Genomic DNA, 6,898 nt, shown 5'->3' with positions numbered 1-6,898 from the left:
CCGTAGCCGAGCGGTTAGCGCTGAACGTTACGGAGCAAGCAATAGCGAGTTCGAGACTTACCGCTTCTGGCGGATTTTTTTTTTTTTTTTTTTTTTTACAAATCGATCTTTTTTAACCTTTTGTAATGTATTTCTGGTGCTTCGTTATTTTTAGTTTTTAGTTTTTACCCGAGGCCCTTTTTTTCGCCGGGCGACGAGCGCAATATATCGACGCTCTCCTTGGTATGAGCGGCAAGTATGCCCCTTTTGTTTACGACGCCTGCAAATAGCACGTTGAAGGTCTTGTTGACGCAGTATATGTTGGTCAGATGTGCCATGATTTAGCGAACAATTGAATGATAATGCGTTTTTCCTTCGGTACTTAGCATATGTATGATTTTCGTGGCGTACGTAGCTGCAGTCAAGCGGTCAGGTCGCAGTCGAAGCGGCAACGGCGGCGATATGTTGGCGCAGAAATGTGAACGAAGGAGTGTGTCGGCGGTAGCGGATTTCGCTCGCTCGTACCTCCGAACGCTCAAATGGCAACCATCAAGGCGCATCTGCTGCTCCAAGCTCGTAATTCAGGCGCTGCAGGTTCAAACAAACTATCCGAGTGCGCACGAAATGCCTGAGCCGAAACATAACCAAAACTGATGTGGGCGCCTGTGGCGCCTCCAAGTATATTTTTGTATTCGCCTTGCAGCGTTTACGTTGTCTTTTCGCCGTCGTTTACGTATGATAAAAGCGTGTTATCATGTTCGAGAAAAAACGTACTACCGCATTCAAACATGCAACGTAATTCGCATTTGTCAGCCTCCGGGATCCCTAGCGCGTCACGTGATTTGTAGTTGCGAGCCTCGGCCGTTTGGCTGTGGGGGCGATACCTGTATTGCTGTTATTCTTCTTTACTACCTTATAACAGCTCTGTTTTCAGTAAGAGTGGTCTTTTTGTAATCAGGAACTGGCATTCTATCGATGCAAACCCACTTCCTTTCTCTCTTTAGTGTCCCTTTAACGATATCTTGCATAGCGCCTCAGCAATGGCACGATCATTGTTTTCATAGATGAGCTACAGGTATTGTGTACAGTGAGAAAAATGATGAAATCAAACGTTTACACAGCTTGCTACTTCGCCGGACCTTTTCAGACTTCATCATCCTGTTAATGATGGTGCTCGTAAGCTGACAATGCTTGATTACTTCCTTTGCGGGGTACATCAAGCCTCCATTGACCTTAGTTTTCATTAACCTGTAACTGGTCCAGTTGACTCATCTTTTCTGCAACAGGCTCTTGCACGACTGAGATGTCACCTCAAAACCATTACCAAATATCGCATAAATTAAGCAACAACCTGATAGTGGTAAACAAAACTTGGGGTTCTTAAATCTCATTGCAGAGCCTCGTTGGAATAGCCGCACTTTGATACCTGCTTATTCACCGTATCCCGTAATTGCTGCCTCTGTCGCATATCATTAGAATGCATCCTTAAGCCGCCGCATTATATGAAATAGCACCCTACACATAGCTATATAAAGCCCCCCTTTATCGAAGCCGTACGAACGTGCCCTATGGGAGTATAATGTGCCTGACTTGGGATCTAAGGGTCCCACTTTCAATAATTACCATTTCACCCTTACATCTTATTGACTCTTTCTCGTTTGGCAGCTCCTGCCACATTGAACATGTCATGTGTTCTCATTGCGCCAAAGGTTTCTGGCCATATCACCAACTAAAGTGCCTCTTACCAGAGAGGTATTTTTCCAACTTTCCGCCGACAGAGCGGGCGCCGGATTTTCATTGGAACGGGGTTTTTCACTTTATCGCGTCCGCCCAAACAGACTCAAGAGTATAAACAAATGTTGTATGCACAGGCTCCTTTGCTTGCAAGGCCACTCAGACTAGCCCGGCAAAATTTAGAACGAATTGTATGCTTATATATAAAAACCCTTCGTACCTGTTTCTGATGTGTCCTCGCAACATAACCGGCGAGAAAAGCTTCTGGTGCTACCTCACTGTGTTTATCTGCTTCACAACACATCGTTAAAAATCCTAGTTCACTGGCCAGCTCCATGGTAACTGAATAGGTTAAACAATGTGAAGGGAACACAGGAAAATAGAATGACACAACTAGCGTGGTTGTGCCGTCCTCTTCTCCTGTGTTCCTGTCACGTTGTTTGCACTGTTAACCTATAATTAATCACCAACAAGTCCAATGTGCTGCCCCTTGTAGGAAACTCAACGGTAGCTGATAGGAAATTGTGCTTCAGCATCTGGACTTTTTAACTTCAGCGCCACTTTCATTTCAGAGGAAGCGAGTGCATTTCCACTCCTCGCTGCTGCCTTTGCCTGAAGCGAGCTCAGCGGATAAAATTAGAGGGTCTCTTAGATGTCTCTTAAGCGGAGGACGGCAAAAGCCTACCCTTCTCCTATTATTTGCCTCTCATCGTTTGCCACAGTTCGTCATTTCAAGTCGTCGTTTGATATATTGGTCGTTTCCCAGTCATGATGAGTCTGCCTGCGTAGTTATTGTAGCCCTTACCACTTATATCTAAGCAGGTTACTCCTTTAGAATCAGCAGTGGTCATTACATGTTGTCGTTTCACATATTGGTCATTTCGTAGTTATGAGCAGTAATGATGAGTCATGCCTAGCTATTATACTCATTACCACACATCGCTAAGCACTTTTACTCATTGCTAATCAGTTGCGGTCATTACATGTCGCAGTTTGATATACTGGTCATTACAAATCATTTCAGTCATTATTAACCATTATTAGTCATTAGCATTAGTCATTACCTCTATCAATGTCTATAACTTTTATTGATTACCTATCACCATCAATCATTTTAATTCTTAATCTCCCTCCATGCACATCCGCTTTTGCGACTGACACACCAGTGCACAGATGCGACGCACAGATTTTCACTCCATGAGCCTAGAACGGCTTTCGCCTTAAAAAAACAAACGCATCCCGTCTCAATGTTAACGTGCTTGCACACGCGCACAGAAAAAAGTTTGCGTTTACCACGCAGACACGAGGCGAACGTGTCCAGAAAGGAAACAAACCGCGCGCTCAGAGCCGGCGACCCCGGCGGCGACGTGTCCCCGAAGAGTGGCGCCCTCAGCAGAAATAGCGGGCGCAGCTGTAAACTCCCCAAGGACGCGCTTGCCCATTGACGGCGGCGCGACGCAGCAGGCCGCACCCAGTGCTCTTCCATCGAGCGGCCGTGGTAATGGTATCCATCCGGCAGTTGATGCAGGCGCAATCACTGTTCCTGAAGCTCTGAAGTTTAGAGATAACAGTGGCCGGGTGAATAAACCGGCGGTGGAAACTAGCAAAAAACGACTGGAATATTGGTGGCTTAAAAGCAGAGAAGTGACATAATGTTAGTAAGGTAGGAACAAAAATTTAATAAATAGAATGATGGTTTAGTTAACCATTCTAAATCAATAATTAAGATATATGGAGAAAATGAGCATGATAGCTACTGCTACCACCCCGTTTCAAAGGGGACGCTCCTATATTCCATCCATCCATCCATCCATCCATCCATCGCGGCGTATCTCCGCTGGCGGTTCTCTCGTTTTTTGCGCGTTTACATTGACGAAAAATTTGTTACAAGCGTGTCACGTAGCCTTTCATTTTTAGCTGGTTTTCCAGCAAAAGCTGGCCGCAAGGTGTGTCCGAAATGTTTCACAATTTAAGTGTTGTGTTTAATACCGAAGCGGAGTGTTGATGTTCTTGCTGCGTTCACATAATGCGTTCCGTTCTACTTAGAATTTACGCATTGTGCTCGTGTAGATAATTTTCTTTGCTTGTGAAACAGTTACTCGTCAAGACTACCTCGTGTAGGTCTTTGAGTGCCTAACGGTCACTCGTGAAGCCGGCAGTCAATCAACGTTACGAGCGTATGCATGCATGTTTCTCAGCTGCAAGGTCTTGTTGCAGTTTGGAGAACTGATGAGACATTCGTTTTCCTCCCCATTTTTAATCCTAAAGCTTCTGCGCTTGCTTGCAAATATAACAAATTCCAGTGGAGCGTACATCGCTACATTCCATGTGTAGCGTACATGTCGCTAACTTATATTGCTTACTTCGAGAGGTGCTCTCTTCTAGCTTTGTGCAGCAAGAAAGGACCAGGCCACTGAAACAACAAAGATAATCATAGAAAAGTTCCTTAAACCACAGCTTATCCACGCAGGAAAAATAATAATTGATCAAGCAGCTTACCGGAAAAAAAAATTGCAGAGCAAGATAGGAGCTGCGTGTTTAGTCTGGCGAGTTTTATCTTTGCGAAAAGAAAACTACGCAAGTAGTCATCATGTGGTGATTAAACTTTGTAAATAACGAAATGTTTGTGTGTACTTCTTGATTGTGCTTGCCCATATTGTTTTTCTCTTGGTCCACCTCATGAGTTTTGTAAATAAAGAAACATGTCTTTTTTAAATTGATCACAGTGTTTGCCTCGTAATTTTGTTCAGAAAGTGGCTAGTATCATTACAACCGGGGGATGTTTAGTTCCAAAAATGTTGATAACTTTCGCATATCATTGAAAGTTAATGAAAAATTGCTAACTAGTGTGGCAGCCATGTATGATAGTGCCGTTCTGTAGTCTAATCATAATTCGTTTGAATTATTAACCCATTTGCTCGGCTTGGCCCTCTGCGTGTATAGGCATAGGAGTAAAAATTAAAAATAAAAGCACTGCACCCAGTCTGTAGCATATGCAAACAAGTGAAAACAAGAAATAAGCTGAAAGTCGCGTGATAATTGCGCACATTTATGCTATGGCGGGCCGCGTAGTTTACAAACGAGGTAATAGCTTCTCCTCACTTTCGATCGTATAAGCTGATCCGTTTTTAACGGGATCACTTCCGAAAACCTCGCATATACTCATATGACGGCAGAGGTGCCTGAATGTGCCCCAATTACCCTTCACTATCTTCACCTTTATCGATTTTTTTTATTACGCAAGCTTGCCAAAGGCATATTATAAAAGCCCATGTAAATTGTTTTCCGTAAGGACTCTATCGAACTTGTGTGCTTACGATCTTCCAAGGCTGCTTTAAAACCGTGCGAGAAAAAAAGTAGCTATCGTGACATGCATCTAAGTAAGCAATAATCATATGTGGCTGTGGCGGAACCATTTAGAGAATTGCATTCGTGCGATGGATGTTTATGTAAGTCGCCGCACTCGTAAATACTGTATTTAGCGAGTTAATGAACTCGCAAATATACGGCGTGTATATACACACTGACAAAAAAAAAAAAAAAAAAAAAAGACGCGGAACCACAGCAGAGAGCGCCAGAGCACGCATGCATGCTTCGGGCAGGCATGCAGCAGTCGCTGCCTAACTTTGCGCATGTGGGCCTTATATTATTAGTACTTTAACGATAGCGAAATAGTTAATTGGCTGCCGTCTTGCCCGCGGTATTTTAAAGCTGGCAGCTCGACTGTGATACGAGCGCAAGCTGAGGAAACTCGTGTTTTATAGTTTGCGCCAAGCTGCGGCGGAACACTTGATGCATAGGTGGCGAGCGCCGCAGTGCGGCGAAAGACGCTGCCACGCCCCTTTTCCAACTTACGAACGACCGGAGAGAAACGTGCGCGCGGAGGTGATCTCGGAGGCCATGATAGTACATATATACCTAGCTTCCACCTCGCACACCTCGTACCAACTTCGATTTGGCTACATATATGGCTACCAAGTTGTTGCTACAACCACATCTGGGGATCTCGAATCCGTCCGGCTTTCCCGACGGATCCCAAGGCCCATATCGGAGAAAAATGCGTGGTTCCGTCGGACCGATCTGGCCCGTCCGCCGTACCCCTCCCGGATCCGTCCGGCTTTCCCGACGACGTAAACACCTGATCGGGTCCGTCCGCTGTACCCTGAAAAATATTTCCCGGATCCGTCCGACGTATCCCGAAGAAAAATGCAACGGGTCCGTCGGACGTACAGTACTCACGGATTGAAATAGGACACTCGGAGCGCGTGGCCGTCGCTGCATGAAAGGCAGTGTGGTAAATAACAGGCCGGCTTATTGGCGACCGGAATAAGCAGTTCTGCTTTTTAGATGTTCTCCCCCTCGCACTATATCACAATGCAGCACCTTGGTTCCATGAGCATCCACGGGCGTACGCTGCATGCAGCGACGGCCACGCGCTCCGAGTGTCCTATTTCAATCCGTGAGTACTGTACCTTTAAGACCATTGATCGGGTCCGTCCGACGTACCTTTAGCCATAGCCTTCTTTATTTCGCCTCCAATAAAACGCGGCTCAATTCGATGCTGCGGCTGCGCGACTTTGTTGCTTTCGTGGACGTTACGTCATTTAAAAGGACAGTGCCACTCGATCTTGCACGCCATATGCCAGTACACGCTAGATTTTACAGCGCGGAGCGCGTAAGGAGAGTGCCCCAACCAGCGTGCGACTCCCCGAATCAGAAGTTTATACCGTTTCCTCCGCTGAAAGGGCAATCGTTTTTATAATGTGCAACATGTCTTACCCTCCCGTCATCATCGGAGCCTTCTATCGCCCCCCCCCCCCCCCCCAAGATGCTGATGCCTCGTTTTCTAATCACTTCTACGACACTATCCACTCCTTAACTTCGCAATATCCCCACGCTTCCGTTCTTATTTCGGGGATTTCAACTTTCCTGCTATCACATGGACTGATGTCACATTAACAATCGCCAAAAATAACACTGAAAGCGAATTTTTAAACGCATGCCTCACGTCACAGCTTGTTTCCGCCCCTACTAGGGAAGATAACCATTCTTCGAACATACTCGACTTGGTACTAACTTCCCACCCCGACAACGTCTCGTCCCTTACGTACTTACCCGGCATTAGCGATCACAAAATAATACAAGCTTCATTCCAATGCCAGCTACCTTGCACAAAAAAGGCTAA

Source organism: Amblyomma maculatum, chromosome 8 (genome assembly GCF_055883805.1).
Source record: "Amblyomma maculatum isolate TAMU_Amacu chromosome 8, ASM5588380v1, whole genome shotgun sequence".
Lineage (NCBI taxonomy): Eukaryota > Metazoa > Arthropoda > Arachnida > Ixodida > Ixodidae > Amblyomma > Amblyomma maculatum.
The sequence above is the reverse complement of the archived record's forward strand: the minus strand, read 5'-3'. Positions refer to the sequence as shown.